Source organism: Aulostomus chinensis, chromosome 4 (genome assembly GCF_037954235.1).
Source record: "Aulostomus chinensis isolate RoL2024-O1b breed Wild chromosome 4, RoL_Achi_v1.0, whole genome shotgun sequence".
In the NCBI taxonomy this organism is placed as follows: Eukaryota; Metazoa; Chordata; class Actinopteri; order Syngnathiformes; family Aulostomidae; genus Aulostomus; species Aulostomus chinensis.
In genome coordinates, this window is record NC_141323.1 from 28082032 (window position 1) to 28097138 (window position 15107).

At 45.2% G+C, this 15107-nt stretch overlaps 16 non-coding genes and 6 pseudogenes across 16 annotated transcripts; 1 reads left to right on the plus strand and 21 right to left on the minus strand.

Moving 5' to 3' along the window:
- Positions 1–2080: 2080 nt before the first annotated feature.
- Positions 2081–2153, plus strand: trnak-uuu (transfer RNA lysine (anticodon UUU)). The gene has a single exon. It is a non-coding gene; the product is annotated as a tRNA-Lys (tRNA).
- A 959-nt stretch (positions 2154–3112) lies between these two features.
- LOC147265122 (5S ribosomal RNA) lies at positions 3113–3221 on the minus strand (annotated as a pseudogene).
- A 310-nt stretch (positions 3222–3531) lies between these two features.
- On the minus strand, positions 3532–3650 carry LOC147265123 (5S ribosomal RNA). The gene has a single exon (XR_015113358.1). It is a non-coding gene; the product is annotated as a 5S ribosomal RNA (ribosomal RNA).
- Positions 3651–3959: 309 nt separating this feature from the next.
- Positions 3960–4078, minus strand: LOC147265124 (5S ribosomal RNA; annotated as a pseudogene).
- A 310-nt stretch (positions 4079–4388) lies between these two features.
- LOC147265125 (5S ribosomal RNA) lies at positions 4389–4508 on the minus strand. The gene has a single exon (XR_015114294.1). It is a non-coding gene; the product is annotated as a 5S ribosomal RNA (ribosomal RNA).
- Positions 4509–4817: 309 nt separating this feature from the next.
- Positions 4818–4936, minus strand: LOC147265126 (5S ribosomal RNA; annotated as a pseudogene).
- A 310-nt stretch (positions 4937–5246) lies between these two features.
- Positions 5247–5365, minus strand: LOC147265127 (5S ribosomal RNA). Its single transcript, XR_015113258.1, has one exon. It is a non-coding gene; the product is annotated as a 5S ribosomal RNA (ribosomal RNA).
- A 309-nt stretch (positions 5366–5674) lies between these two features.
- Positions 5675–5793, minus strand: LOC147265128 (5S ribosomal RNA). Its single transcript, XR_015115355.1, has one exon. It is a non-coding gene; the product is annotated as a 5S ribosomal RNA (ribosomal RNA).
- Positions 5794–6102: 309 nt separating this feature from the next.
- Positions 6103–6221, minus strand: LOC147265129 (5S ribosomal RNA). Its single transcript, XR_015115480.1, has one exon. It is a non-coding gene; the product is annotated as a 5S ribosomal RNA (ribosomal RNA).
- A 309-nt stretch (positions 6222–6530) lies between these two features.
- On the minus strand, positions 6531–6649 carry LOC147265130 (5S ribosomal RNA). The gene has a single exon (XR_015112675.1). It is a non-coding gene; the product is annotated as a 5S ribosomal RNA (ribosomal RNA).
- Positions 6650–6959: 310 nt separating this feature from the next.
- On the minus strand, positions 6960–7078 carry LOC147265131 (5S ribosomal RNA; annotated as a pseudogene).
- Positions 7079–7388: 310 nt separating this feature from the next.
- Positions 7389–7497, minus strand: LOC147265132 (5S ribosomal RNA; annotated as a pseudogene).
- A 309-nt stretch (positions 7498–7806) lies between these two features.
- Positions 7807–7925, minus strand: LOC147265133 (5S ribosomal RNA). Its single transcript, XR_015113902.1, has one exon. It is a non-coding gene; the product is annotated as a 5S ribosomal RNA (ribosomal RNA).
- Positions 7926–8235: 310 nt separating this feature from the next.
- On the minus strand, positions 8236–8354 carry LOC147265134 (5S ribosomal RNA). The gene has a single exon (XR_015113767.1). It is a non-coding gene; the product is annotated as a 5S ribosomal RNA (ribosomal RNA).
- A 310-nt stretch (positions 8355–8664) lies between these two features.
- On the minus strand, positions 8665–8783 carry LOC147265135 (5S ribosomal RNA). Its single transcript, XR_015115186.1, has one exon. It is a non-coding gene; the product is annotated as a 5S ribosomal RNA (ribosomal RNA).
- A 310-nt stretch (positions 8784–9093) lies between these two features.
- LOC147265136 (5S ribosomal RNA) lies at positions 9094–9212 on the minus strand. The gene has a single exon (XR_015112677.1). It is a non-coding gene; the product is annotated as a 5S ribosomal RNA (ribosomal RNA).
- Positions 9213–9522: 310 nt separating this feature from the next.
- Positions 9523–9641, minus strand: LOC147265137 (5S ribosomal RNA; annotated as a pseudogene).
- A 718-nt stretch (positions 9642–10359) lies between these two features.
- LOC147265138 (5S ribosomal RNA) lies at positions 10360–10478 on the minus strand. Its single transcript, XR_015115379.1, has one exon. It is a non-coding gene; the product is annotated as a 5S ribosomal RNA (ribosomal RNA).
- A 310-nt stretch (positions 10479–10788) lies between these two features.
- Positions 10789–10907, minus strand: LOC147265139 (5S ribosomal RNA). The gene has a single exon (XR_015113260.1). It is a non-coding gene; the product is annotated as a 5S ribosomal RNA (ribosomal RNA).
- A 310-nt stretch (positions 10908–11217) lies between these two features.
- On the minus strand, positions 11218–11336 carry LOC147265140 (5S ribosomal RNA). The gene has a single exon (XR_015112678.1). It is a non-coding gene; the product is annotated as a 5S ribosomal RNA (ribosomal RNA).
- Positions 11337–11645: 309 nt separating this feature from the next.
- LOC147265141 (5S ribosomal RNA) lies at positions 11646–11764 on the minus strand. The gene has a single exon (XR_015113109.1). It is a non-coding gene; the product is annotated as a 5S ribosomal RNA (ribosomal RNA).
- Positions 11765–12482: 718 nt separating this feature from the next.
- On the minus strand, positions 12483–12601 carry LOC147265142 (5S ribosomal RNA). Its single transcript, XR_015113904.1, has one exon. It is a non-coding gene; the product is annotated as a 5S ribosomal RNA (ribosomal RNA).
- Between the last annotated feature and the right edge of the window lie 2506 nt (positions 12602–15107).

Consider the following 15107-nt stretch of genomic DNA (forward strand, 5'->3'; position numbering starts at 1 on the left):
CACGACCAAAGGCCAGTTGGGCCTCCACAGACAGGTGAGTTTCAAGTGTTGGACAAAGGTCTTTAAGATGTTCTTATTAATTCTATAACATCTGAGATTAAAATCTATGGAATTACAACCAACAAGCAGTCAAACACCTGATCAGATGCTCCTTCATGAGGCTGAGAAGAATCAATCTAAACTGGGATGAAGAAAATTAATTGAGAAGAGAAACCTACTGATTGGATGACATGGACCCACCTGATCCATGTCAGCCTTGTTGGAGCAGAAAGAGGTGGATCAGAGGAATCAGTGGATCAAGACTCAGGTGTCAGATGAAGAATCTCTTTATTCACAATTGAGTCAGAGAAATCTTCCAACGTGAACGTGACAGACCATTTTATACCAAAGACAGGCTGTGTGTGTGTGTGTGTGTGTGTGTGTGTGCGTGTGTCCCTACTGACTGGAAACTGAATAATAACCAGACTAATTTTTGTTATTGACCAAGTCTGGGTGACTCACTAAATTCATAACTGAAGTGATTATTTAATTAATAAACAAGACATTTGTCCAAAAGTCATGATCAAATTCATGTAAAATCTGAGCAACGAGGGTTTGAAAATGTTCAAATGAGCCAAAACAATGTCCTGGGATCCAACCAGGGACCTTTAGATCCACACCAATCTTCCCTGACCTCATAGAAACTGGAACATTTCAACAAATAAATTCAAATTCAACTAAGCAGCAACTCTAGAACAGTCAGAGCACTTGCTAATTCCCCTGTTAGCTCCAGATCAGACAATGCAGGCTCACCTTCACACTTGGTTGTACGACCGTCACCAGTTGAAGCTTCTCTGGTTCAACAAACTCTGGGGACTCAAGACACAAATCAGCACCGGTGCAGGTCCAGATCCAGATGTTAGCTGATGGGGACAATGGCTTAAGGGAGCTCCAGGTAGCTGGTTTGAACTGGTCCCTCATCTCTGTGAGTAGAAACCATCTGAGGTGGGGGGTGAAGATCTGCTTTGACCTCCTGATCTCCCAGTAAAGCCAGTATAGATGTTGAGCTTGGAGGAGTTGATGGCCTCCTTCATCTTCTTGTTGGAGATGTTTGCTAAACTCAGCACCACCACAGATCAGAGGAAAGTCCACTTGTCAGCTGGACACTGGAGTTTCTAGTGACCTGCAGGATCTTAGTTGTGGTGGCAGCAGGCCTGTTCTAAGAGCTGGGCTCACATTCATGATCAGGCTTCATAATGGTTCTGGACCACTGTGTGATAGGAGCTGATCCTGGAGCAGCAGAAGACAAATATAGAGAAGAAAAGACAAAAGACAGAGAGAAATGAGGGAGAGAATGACAAAAAGATGGGAACAAGATGAGGGTGAAAGACAAGCAGAGAGAAAGACAGGGGGACAGGGGGATGGAAGACAGACACACAACCAACAACAGCAACAGCAGCAATAATAGTATTGATATTGTCCTGTTATTGATGTTTTCATGTGAAAGTGGCATATTTAAGATAAAAGACACTGTTAGAACAGAAAGATCCAGAAAACCCACCAACAAGAGGTGTGTCTGGTACAGATGTGGAATTATTGGCTCACACAATGTTGAGGCAACTGGGAAGAAGACAAACAAAAGAGGCTTGTTTGATTCAGACATTCATCAAAAATGGTCCTGTCGAACTGTTCAATGTGTCATGACTTCAGAAGCTCAAATCCTCTCTAAGTTCTAGTGAGAGTGGAAGAGATTATAAAATGAGAAAAGCAGGGCCCTCACGCAGAGCTGAAACAGCTCAGTTGGGAGAGCGTTAGACTGAAGATCTAAAGGTCCCTGGTCCGATCCCAGGTTTCAGCAGAGGAACAGCATTGACTTTACTTTCCAGTGGAGGAACTGCAGACATGAAGGAAACGAACATCTTGTCCTGTGCATTCTTATGACATTCAAGACATTTTTGGAGCCTCTTGTTGGATTTTGCCACAGAGAATCAGAACCAATCAAAAGCATGGTGGACTTGAACATGGAGGATTGAACAAGTCAAGAAAGCAGCAGTTTGACCTTCACAGGTGTTTCTTTTCCTGTCTAAATGCTGAAGGAAGAGCCTGAGTAGCTCAGACGGTAGAGCATCAGACTTTTAATCTGAGGGTCCAGGGTTCAAGTCCCTGTTCAGGTGCTATGCTGGTGTTCCAGTGTTTAACAACATGGTACTGGATGAAGTTCATTGTTGAACAAACTGTTATCATCAGAAGTAGAAGTGTTCTCGTCTTGCCACTGTGAGACTGTAGCTGCAGGTCAAATGTGAGATAAAAGTGACTAATAATAATTTCATGTGGCATGCAATTAACGAAAGACCACAAATGACACTGGTCAAGTTAATTTTATTTATATTGCACCAAATCACAAGAAAACTTATCTCATGACACTTTACAGGTAGAGCAGGTCCAGTACCAAACTGCTTCAATGAATCTACACCCAACAATTCTCCATCAGCAAGCACATCCTGCAAAAGCGGCGACAAAAACCTTCCTTTTAACAGGCAGGAACATCGAGCAGATCCAGGCTCAATGGGGACGGCCTTCTGCTTTGACCGATTGGGGGGAAAGAGAACAGGAACAAAACAGATAATGGAGGAAGACGGATATGTAGAAGGAAAGAGAGGGACAGAGATAAAGAGAGAGAGAGACTGATGGAAAGACGGTGATGTGAGTAGGTGGAGCTACGGGTGGCAGCGTGAGCCTCTTCAGCTCTGCAGCCTCCTCCAGCACCACCCAGATCTGGAATGAGAGGAGCCAAAAAGGCTCCAGAAAAGGAGACAAGTTAGTAATACCTATGAGTATAATTAATGTATGACACATATAGGAGGAGAGAGAGGAGTAGAGAGAAGCCCAGTACACTGCATCTGCCATCTTTCTACTTCAAATTAAATAGGTGTCCTGTCAATAAAAGAAAAGAATGTTGATGTCATCGAGAGAAAAGTACTGCATCTGCCATCTGTCTACTTATAATTAACCACTGCATGACATTCCATTCCAAAGCTGCAGAGGGCGCTTCAAGAAAAGGTGTGTGAGGGAAGCTCGCTCATGCTGGTCCCCAAAGACTCAAAGCTGCCCTTTCCTCACAAAGAAACAAAAAAGCTTACAGCACCAGGTATTCCCAGGCGGTCTCCCATCCAAGCACTAACCAGGCCCGACCCTGCTTAGCTTCCGAGATCAGACGAGTTCAGAATGGTATGGCCGTAAGCCCCTGACTCTGACACACACGGGCTCTATATCCATTTCACTCACTTTACAACCTCAGAAAAAAAGTGACGTGCAAAAGCCTCACGGTCTTTTCAAACGCCAAATAGGTGTCCTGTCAATACAAAGAAAAGAATGTTGATGTCATCTAGAGAAAAGGACTGCATCTGCCATCTGTCTACTTCAAATTAACCACTGCATGAAATTCCATTCCAAAGCTGCAGAGGGCGCTTCAAGAAAAGGTGTGTGAGGGAAGCTCGCTCATGCTGGTCCCCAAACACTCAAAGCTGCCCTTTCCTCACAAAGAAATAAAAAAGCTGACAGCACCTGGTATTCCCAGGCGGTCTTCCATCCAAGTACTAACCAGGCCCGACCCTGCTTAGCTTCCGAGATCAGACGAGATCGGGCGTGTTCAGAGTGGTATGGCCGTAAGCCCTTGACTCTGACACACATGGGCTCAATATCCATTTCACACAATTTACAACCTCAGAAAAAAAGTGATGCGCAACAGCCTCAGGGTCTTTTCACACGCCAAATACGTGTCCTGTCAATAAAAGAAAACAATGTTGATGTCATCGAGAGAAAAGTACTGCATCTGCCATCTGTCTTCTTCAAACTAACCAATGCATGAAATTCCATTCCAAAGCTGCAGAGGGCGCTTCAAGAAAAGGTGTGTGAGGGAAGCTCGCTCATGCTGGTCCCCAAAGACTCAAAGCGGCCCTTTCCTCACAATGAAACAAAAAAGCTTACAGCACCTGGTATTCCCAGGCGGCCTTCCATCCAAGTACTAACCAGGCCCGACCCTGCTAAGCTTGCGAGATCAGACGAGATCGGGCGTGTTCAGAGGGGTATGGCCGGAAGCCCTTGACTCTCACACACATGGGCTCTATATCCATTTCACTCATTTTACAACCTCAAAAAAAATGTGATGTGCAACAGCCTCACGGTCTTTTTACACACCAAATAGTTGTCCTGTCAATACAAAGAAAAGAATGTTGATGTCATCTCGAGAAAAGTACTGCATCTGCAATCTGTCTACTTCAAATTACACACTGCATGACATTCCATTCGAAAGCTGTGGAGGGCGCTTCAAGAAAAGGTGTGTGAGGGAAGCTCGCTCATGCTGGTCCCCAAACACTCAAAGCTGCCCTTTCCTCACAAAGAAACAAAAAAGCTTACAGCACCTGGTATTCCCAGGCGGTCTCCCATCCAAGTACTAACCAGGCCCGACCCTGCTTAGCTTCCGAGATCAGACGAGATCGGAAGCTGTTCAGAGTGGTATGGCCGTAAGCCCTTGACTCTGACACACATGGGCTCAATATCCATTTCACACAATTTACAACCTCAGAAAAAAAGTGATGCGCAACAGCCTCAGGGTCTTTTCACACGCCAAATACGTGTCCTGTCAATAAAAGAAAACAATGTTGATGTCATCGAGAGAAAAGTACTGCATCTGCCATCTGTCTTCTTCAAACTAACCAATGCATGAAATTCCATTCCAAAGCTGCAGAGGGCGCTTCAAGAAAAGGTGTGTGAGGGAAGCTCGCTCATGCTGGTCCCCAAAGACTCAAAGCGGCCCTTTCCTCACAATGAAACAAAAAAGCTTACAGCACCTGGTATTCCCAGGCGGCCTTCCATCCAAGTACTAACCAGGCCCGACCCTGCTAAGCTTCCGAGATCAGACGAGATCGGGCGTGTTCAGAGGGGTATGGCCGGAAGCCCTTGACTCTCACACACATGGGCTCTATATCCATTTCACTCACTTTACAACCTCAAAAAAAATGTGATGTGCAACAGCCTCACGGTCTTTTTACACACCAAATAGTTGTCCTGTCAATACAAAGAAAAAAATGTTGATGTCATCTAGAGAAAAGTACTGCATCTGAAATCTGTCTACTTCAAATTACACACTGCATGACATTCCATTCCAAAGCTGTGGAGGGCGCTTCAAGAAAAGGTGTGTGAGGGAAGCTCGCTCATGCTGGTCCCCAAAGACTCAAAGCTGCCCTTTCCTCACAAAGAAATAAAAAAGCTTACAGCACCTGGTATTCCCAGGCGGTCTTCCATCCAAGTACTAACCAGGCCCGATCCTGCTTATCTTCCGAGATCAGATGAGATCGGGCGTGTTCAGAGTGGTATGGCCGTAAGCCCTTGATTCTGACACACATGGGCTCTATATCCATTTCACACAATTTACAACCTCAGAAAAAAAGTGATGCGCAACAGCCTCAGGGTCTTTTCACACGCCAAATACGTGTCCTGTCAAAAAAAGAAAAGAATGTTGATGTCATCGAGAGAAAAGTACTGCATCTGCCATCTGTCTTCTTCAAATTAACCACTGCATGAAATTCCATTCCAAAGCTGCAGAGGGCGCTTCAAGAAAAGGTGTGTGAGGGAAGCTCGCTCATGCTGGTCCCCAAACACTCAAAGCTGCCCTTTCCTCACAATGAAACAAAAAAGCTTACAGCACCTGGTATTCCCAGGCGGCCTTCCATCCAAGTACTAACCAGGCCCGACCCTGCTAAGCTTCCGAGATCAGACGAGATCGGGCGTGTTCAGAGGGGTATGGCCGTAAACCCTTGACTCTCACACACATGGGCTCTATATCAATTTCACTCACTTTACAACCTCAAAAAAAATGTGAGTGCAACAGCCTCACGGTCTTTTTACACACCAAATAGTTGTCCTGTCAATACAAAGAAAAAAATGTTGATGTCATCTAGAGAAAAGTACTGCATCTGCAATCTGTCTACTTCAAATTACACACTGCATGACATTCCATTCGAAAGCTGTGGAGGGCGCTTCAAGAAAAGGTGTGTGAGGGAAGCTCGCTCATGCTGGTCCCCAAAAACTCAAAGCGGCCCTTTCCTCACAATGAAACAAAAAAGCTTACAGCACCTGGTATTCACAGGCGGTCTCCCATCCAAGTACTAACCAGGCCCAACCCTGCTTAGCTTCCGAGATCAGACGAGATCGGGCGTGTTCAGAGTGGTATGGCCGTAAGCCCTTGACTCTTACACACATGGGCTCTTTTTCCATTTCACTCACTTTACAACCTCAGAAAAAAAGTGAAGCGCAACAGCCTCAGGGTCTTTTCACACGCCAAATAGGTGTCCTGTCAATAAAAGAAAAGAATGTTGATGTCATCTAGAGAAAAGTACTGCATCTGCCATCTGTCTACTTCAAATTAACCACTGCATGACATTCCATTCCAAAGCTGTGGAGGGCGCTTCAAGAAAAGGTGTGTGAGGGAAGCTCGCTCATGCTGGTCCCCAAAGACTCAAAGCTGCCCTTTCCTCACAAAGAAATAAAAAAGCTTACAGCACCTGGTATTCCCAGGCGGTCTTCCATCCAAGTACTAACCAGGCCCGACCCTGCTTAGCTTCCGAGATCAGACGAGATCGGGCGTGTTCAGAGTGGTATGGCCGTAAGCCTTTGACTCTGACACACATGGGCTCTATATCCATTTCACACAATTTACAACCTCAGAAAAAAAGTGATGCGCAACAGCCTCAGGGTCTTTTCACACGCCAAATACGTGTCCTGTCAATAAAAGAAAAGAATGTTGATGTCATCGAGAGAAAAGTACTGCATCTGCCATCTGTCTACTTCAAATTACACGCTGCATGACATTCAATTTCAAAGCTGCAGAAAGGCGCTTCAAGAAAAGGTGTGTGAGGGAAGCTCGCTCATGCTGGTCCCCAAACACTCAAAGCTGCCCTTTCCTCACAATGAAACAAAAAAGCTTACAGCACCTTGGACTGCCTGGCAGTCTCCCATCCAAGTAGTAACGAGGCCCGACCCTGCTTAGCTTCCGAGATCAGACGAGATCGGGCGTGTTAAGAGGGGTATGGCCGTAAGCCCTTGACTCTTACACACCTGGGCTCTATATCCATTTCACTCACTTTACAACCTTAGAAAAAAAGTGACGTGCAACAGCCTCACGGTCTTTTCACACGCCAAATAGGTGTCCTGTCGATAAAAGAAAAGAATGTTGATGTCATCTAGAGAAAAGTACTGCATCTGCCATCTGTCTACTTCAAATTACACGCTGCATGACATTCCATTTCAAAGCTGCAGAAAGGCGTTTCAAGAAAAGGTGTGTGAAGGAAGCTCGCTCATGCTGGTCCCCAAACACTCAAAGCTGCCCTTTCCTCACAATGAAACCAAAAAGCTTACAGCAACTGGTATTTCCAGGCGGTCTCCCATCCAAGTACTATCCAGGCCCGACCCTGCTTAGCTTCCGAGATCAGACGAGTTCAGAATGGTATGGCCGTAAGCCCTTGACTCTCTCACACATGGGCTCTATATCCATTTCACTCACTTTACAACCTCAAAAAAATGTGATGTGCAACAGCCTCACGGTCTTTTTACACACCAAATAGTTGTCCTGTCAATACAAAGAAAAGAATGTTGATGTCATCCAGAGAAAAGTACTGCATCTGCAATCTGTCTACTTCAAATTACACACTGCATGACATTCCATTCGAAAGCTGTGGAGGGCGCTTCAAGAAAAGGTGTGTGAGGGAAGCTCGCTCATGCTGGTCCCCAAAGACTCAAAGCGGCCCTTTCCTCACAATGAAACAAAAAAGCTTACAGCACCTGGTATTCCCAGGCGGTCTTCCATCCAAGTACTAACCAGGCCCGACCCTGCTAAGCTTCCGAGATCAGACGAGATCGGGCGTGTTCAGAGTGGTATGGCCGTAAGCCCATGACTCTCACACACATGGGCTCTATATCAATTTCACTCACTTTACAACCTCAAAAAAAATGTGATGTGCAACAGCCTCACGGTCTTTTTACACACCAAATAGTTGTCCTGTCAATACAAAGAAAAGAATGTTGATGTCATCTAGAGAAAAGTACTGCATCTGCAATCTGTCTACTTCAAATAACACACTGCATGACATTCCATTCGAAAGCTGTGGAGGGCGCTTCAAGAAAAGGTGTGTGAGGGAACCTCGCTCATGCTGGTCCCCAAAAACTCAAAGCTGCCCTTTCCTCACAATGAAACAAAAAAGCTTACAGCACCTGGTATTCCCAGGCGGTCTCCCATCCAAGTACTAACCAGGCCCGACCCTGCTTAGCTTCCGAGATCAGACGAGATCGGGCGTGTTCAGAGTGGTATGGCCGTAAGCCCTTGACTCTTACACACACGGGCTCTATATCCATTTCACTCACTTTACAACCTCAGAAAAAAAGTGAAGCGCAACAGCCTCAGGGTCTTTTCACACGCCAAATAGGTGTCCTGTCAATACAAAGAAAAGAATGTTGATGTCATCCAGAGAAAAGTACTGCATCTGCAATCTGTCTACTTCAAATTACACACTGCATGACATTCCATTCGAAAGCTGTGGAGGGCGCTTCAAGAAAAGGTGTGTGAGGGAAGCTCGCTCATGCTGGTCCCCAAACACTCAAAGCTGCCCTTTCCTCACAAAGAAATAAAAAAGCTTACAGCACCTGGTATTCCCAGGCGGTCTTCCATCCAAGTACTAACCAGGCCCGACCCTGCTTAGCTTCCGAGATCAGACGAGATCGGGTGTGTTCAGAGTGGTATGGCCGTAAGCCCTTGACTCTGACACACATGGGCTCTATATCCATTTCACACAATTTACAACCTCAGAAAAAAAGTGATGCGCAACAGCCTCACGGTCTTTTCAAACGTCAAATAGGTGTCCTGTCAATACAAAGAAAAGAATGTTGATGTCATCTAGAGAAAAGTACTGCATCTGCCATCTGTCTACTTCAAATTAACCACTGCATGACATTCCATTCCAAAGCTGTGGAGGGCGCTTCAAGAAAAGGTGTGTGAGGGAAGCTCGCTCATGCTGGTCCCCAAAGACTCAAAGCTGCCCTTTCCTCACAAAGAAATAAAAAAGCTTACAGCACCTGGTATTCCCAGGCGGTCTTCCATCCAAGTACTAACCAGGCCCGACCCTGCTTAGCTTCCGAGATCAGACGAGATCGGGCGTGTTCAGAGTGGTATGGCCGTAAGCCCTTGACTCTGACACACATGGGCTCTATATCCATTTCACACAATTTACAACCTCAGAAAAAAAGTGATGCGCAACAGCCTCAGGGTCTTTTTACACGCCAAATACGTGTCCTGTCAATAAAAGAAAAGAATGTTGATGTCATCGAGAGAAAAGTACTGCATCTGCCATCTGTCTACTTCAAATTACACGCTGCATGACATTCAATTTCAAAGCTGCAGAAAAGCGCTTCAAGAAAAGGTGTGTGAGGGAAGCTCGCTCATGCTGGTCCCCAAACACTCAAAGCTGCCCTTTCCTCACAATGAAACAAAAAAGCTTACAGCACCTTGGACTGCCCGGCAGTCTCCCATCCAAGTAGTAACCAGGCCCGACACTGCTTAGCTTCCGAGATCAGACGAGATCGGGCGTGTTAAGAGGGGTATGGCCGTAAGCCCTTGACTCTTACACACCTGGGCTCTATATCCATTTCACTCACTTTACAACCTTAGAAAAAAAGTGACGTGCAACAGCCTCACGGTCTTTTCACACGGCAAATAGGTGTCCTGTCGATAAAAGAAAAGAATGTTGATGTCATCTAGAGAAAAGTACTGCATCTGCCATCTGTCTACTTCAAATTACACGCTGCATGACATTCCATTTCAAAGCTGCAGAAAGGCGTTTCAAGAAAAGGTGTGTGAAGGAAGCTCGCTCATGCTGGTCCCCAAACACTCAAAGCTGCCCTTTCCTCACAATGAAACCAAAAAGCTTACAGCAACTGGTATTTCCAGGCGGTCTCCCATCCAAGCCCGACCCTGCTTAGCTTCCGCGATCAGACGAGTTCAGAATGGTATGGCCGTAAGCCCTTGACTCTCTCACACATGGGCTCTATATCCATTTCACTCACTTTACAACCTCAAAAAAAATGTGATGTGCAACAGCCTCACGGTCTTTTTACACACCAAATAGTTGTCCTGTCAATACAAAGAAAAGAATGTTGATGTCATCCAGAGAAAAGTACTGCATCTGCAATCTGTCTACTTCAAATTACACACTGCATGACATTCCATTCGAAAGCTGTGGAGGGCGCTTCAAGAAAAGGTGTGTGAGGGAAGCTCGCTCATGCTGGTCCCCAAAGACTCAAAGCGGCCCTTTCCTCACAATGAAACAAAAAAGCTTACAGCACCTGGTATTCCCAGGCGGTCTTCCATCCAAGTACTAACCAGGCCCGACCCTGCTAAGCTTCCGAGATCAGACGAGATCGGGCGTGTTCAGAGTTGTATGGCCGTAAGCCCATGACTCTCACACACATGGGCTCTATATCAATTTCACTCACTTTACAACCTCAAAAAAAATGTGATGTGCAACAGCCTCACGGTCTTTTTACACACCAAATAGTTGTCCTGTCAATACAAAGAAAAGAATGTTGATGTCATCTAGAGAAAAGTACTGCATCTGCAATCTGTCTACTTCAAATAACACACTGCATGACATTCCATTCGAAAGCTGTGGAGGGCGCTTCAAGAAAAGGTGTGTGAGGGAAGCTCGCTCATGCTGGTCCCCAAACACTCAAAGCTGCCCTTTCCTCACAATGAAACAAAAAAGCTTACAGCACCTGGTATTCCCAGGCGGTCTCCCATCCAAGTACTAACCAGGCCCGACCCTGCTTAGCTTCGGAGATCAGACGAGATCGGGCGTGTTCAGAGTGGTATGGCCGTAAGCCCTTGACTTTTACACACATGGGCTCTATATCCATTTCACTCACTTTACAACCTCAGAAAAAAAGTGAAGCGCAACAGCCTCAGGGTCTTTTCACACGCCAAATAGGTGTCCTGTCAATACAAAGAAAAGAATGTTGATGTCATCCAGAGAAAAGTACTGCATCTGCAATCTGTCTACTTCAAATTACACACTGCATGACATTCCATTCGAAAGCTGTGGAGGGCGCTTCAAGAAAAGGTGTGTGAGGGAAGCTCGCTCATGCTGGTCCCCAAAGACTCAAAGCTGCCCTTTCCTCACAAAGAAATAAAAAAGCTTACAGCACCTGGTATTCCCAGGCGGTCTTCCATCCAAGTACTAACCAGGCCCGACCCTGCTTAGCTTCCGAGATCAGACGAGATCGGGCGTGTTCAGAGTGGTATGGCCGTAAGCCTTTGACTCTGACACACATGGGCTCTATATCCATTTCACACAATTTACAACCTCAGAAAAAAAGTGATGCGCAACAGCCTCAGGGTCTTTTCACACGCCAAATCGGTGTCATGTCAATAAAAGAAAAGAATGTTGATGTCATCGAGAGAAAAGTACTGCATCTGCCATCTGTCTTCTTCAAATTAACCACTGCATGAAATTCCATTCCAAAGCTGCAGAGGGCGCTTCAAGAAAAGGTGTGTGAGGGAAGCTCGCTCATGCTGGTCCCCAAAGACTCAAAGCGGCCCTTTCCTCACAATGAAACAAAAAAGCTTACAGCACCTGGTATTCCCAGGCGGTCTCCCATCCAAGTACTAACCAGGCCCGACCCTGCTAAGCTTCCGAGATCAGACGAGATCGGGCGTGTTCAGAGTGGTATGGCCGTAAGCCCCTGACTCTCACACACATGGGCTCTATATCCATTTCACTCACTTTACAACCTCAGAAAAAAAGTGACGTGCAACAGCCTCACGGTCTTTTCAAACGTCAAATAGGTGTCCTGTCAATACAAAGAAAAGAATGTTGATGTCATCTAGAGAAAAGTACTGCATCTGCCATCTGTCTACTTCAAATTACACGCTGCATGACATTCCATTTCAAAGCTGCAGAAAGGCGTTTCAAGAAAAGGTGTGTGAAGGAAGCTCGCTCATGCTGGTCCCCAAACACTCAAAGCTGCCCTTTCCTCACAATGAAACCAAAAAGCTTACAGCAACTGGTATTTCCAGGCGGTCTCCCATCCAAGCCCGACCCTGCTTAGCTTCCGCGATCAGACGAGTTCAGAATGGTATGACCGTAAGCCCTTGACTCTCTCACACATGGGCTCTATATCCATTTCACTCACTTTACAACCTCAAAAAAATGTGATGTGCAAAAGCCTCACGGTCTTTTTACACACCAAATAGTTGTCCTGTCAATACAAAGAAAAGAATGTTGATGTCATCCAGAGAAAAGTACTGCATCTGCAATCTGTCTACTTCAAATTACACACTGCATGACATTCCATTCGAAAGCTGTGGAGGGCGCTTCAAGAAAAGGTGTGTGAGGGAAGCTCGCTCATGCTGGTCCCCAAAGACTCAAAGCGGCCCTTTCCTCACAATGAAACAAAAAAGCTTACAGCACCTGGTATTCCCAGGCGGTCTTCCATCCAAGTACTAACCAGGCCCGACCCTGCTAAGCTTCCGAGATCAGACGAGATCGGGCGTGTTCAGAGTGGTATGGCCGTAAGCCCATGACTCTCACACACATGGGCTCTATATCCATTTCACTCACTTTACAACCTCAAAAAAAATGTGATGTGCAACAGCCTCACGGTCTTTTTACACACCAAACTAGTTGTCACTAGACACTTTGTAGTAAAGCCAGATTCTGCCAGTCCCACGGACATATTTCAATCACACATGTTCAGAGATGGTTTGTTTTCCTGAATACATTTATTATTTTCTGATCACCTTGTGGATTTTTCATCATTCTCCTCATTACCATACTTTAGGTTGCAGTACCTTAGTTAGTCTTGGGTTTCAGAAATCATACAGCATACAAATAATAGCAGATTGAAACACATTTATTTAAAAGAATTTAAGGAAAAGAATTTATACAAATAATAGCAGGTTGAAACACATTTATTTAAAAGAATTTAACATGGTTACACACACACACACACACACATTCTGTCTTTGGTATAAAATGGTCTGTCACGTTCTCTCACATTGCACAACAACAAAACAAACAAAGACGGCCATGTCCAGTGTGGTCCTGGATATGACGACTGGACTGCAGGGTCCCAGTATCACTGTGACAATTCTTTTACCAGCTATGACCTTGGACAAGAACTTCTCAGGAGGAAACTTATCATGGTGGCACAGTGAAGAAAACTAGACCTGAGCTGCCTGCTGAAATCTTGCAGGTGAAGGACAGAGCTCCACCTCTTTGACAGACACCACCACTGTTGGCTCATGTTGTCAGTTTTTGACACACACGCATCTAAACACACACACACACACATGCATGTTCTTGCACACAGAGACTTTTCCTCTGTTTTTGTTTTTTACTGGTTTTGAACCAGTAGTTGGTTTCTGTTGGTTTGATTTGCTTGACTGGTTGTTGTTTGTTTGACCTTGCAAATCAAAATTTTGGGTTCTGGCTTGTTCTGCTTTTCATTTTGAGTTTGTATTAAAGTTCTGTTGCTGAAAAAAAGACTTTTTTCCCTTTTTCTTGAAGTAAATATGAGAATTGAAACTGATGTATAACACCATGGATGTTACAAAAGTTAATAACATTAAAATAAAGAACTAAAAGACTGTTCTAACACCCCTCAGTAATGGTGAGGAAACACAACAACCTTTTGTTTATTTATATTATTTACTTGAGGTTCACTTTATCATTTTTTAACTGAAATCGAGGGTTTACTGACTAAAAAAGGTCCAGAGGCCCACAACAAAATATTCCAATCAATATTTCCATGATAAGGAAGCCTAACAAGGAAACCAAGAGATGGGAAACAACTTGGATGATAGAAAATTGTTTTCAGTTTATTTTACAGCTGATTGAAGACGTGGGTCAAAACTGACCGTTAACATAAGAGATGGGAACATGAGTTGATCCACATGATCCACTGAAGCGCCATTTTACCCTGCCACTGTGGCCACTGAGGTCACCATCATGAGCTGGAGTTGGGAATCTTGAACTGAACCTGGTATCACAGCGACACCTACTGCTGCTAAATGGAACAGCAACATTGAACCCAAGTACAGGATTGGAGGGAGACTGATGGTCGCTGTTTGGGTTTTTGAAGAACAAGGAGGGCGTTGGTTCAAGCTGTATTCTCAGAGACTATTTCCCCAACCTCTACATTGGCATCTACACTGTCATCCAGTCACATGACTGAAGTCATCCATTCATGTGATTGAAGTCATCCATTCATGTCAGTGATGTCACTTGGCAGGACTGTCATTGCCTCCACATTCTAGAAAAGAACCCAGACTCCACATTTACTCCTATCTATTATTGTGTCCCACCCTCCTGGTTCTTACTCTGAATTCTCAGAGTTTATATCCAGTTCAGTTCTCAAAACAGATGAAGTCATGAGTGTTGATAAATTTCCTTTTCTCCACTGATTATATGTCAGGGTTTGTGTGGGGGGGTGGAGCCTATCCCAGCAGCCTTCTGACAAGAGGCGGGGTTCACCCTGGATGAGTCACCAGTCCATCACAGGGCCAACACTCATAGACAGACAACCATTCACACTCACAGCCACACCTACAGTCAATTTAGAGTATCAATCAGCCTCGTCCTCTCTTGATGTCTTTGGACTGTGGGAGGAAGCTGGAGTACCAGAGAGAACCCACACAGACACAGGGAGAACATGCAGACTCCACAGCTGGGGCTCAAATCTGGAACCTTCTTGCTGTGAGGCAACAGTGCTGACCACTGCACCATTGTGTCCCCTGAAAATGCCACCAGATCGTTTGGATTGTCTATAAAATCAAGTACACATGAACATTAAGAGGTTTTCACAGGGCTGGTGGTGCAATGGATAGCATGACTGACTACTGTCAGAAGATTCTAGGTTCAACTCCTGGCTCGCTCACTTAAATTTTTATACTCAGAAGCTTTCACACCTGAAGTGTGAACCATTGATAAAAGTCCCTGAAATCCTCCAAGGTTTCCTCCTTGTCTGCTGTAAACATGAACACATGCATGGATCCTGCTACCTCTCACATGTTAAGCTGGCAC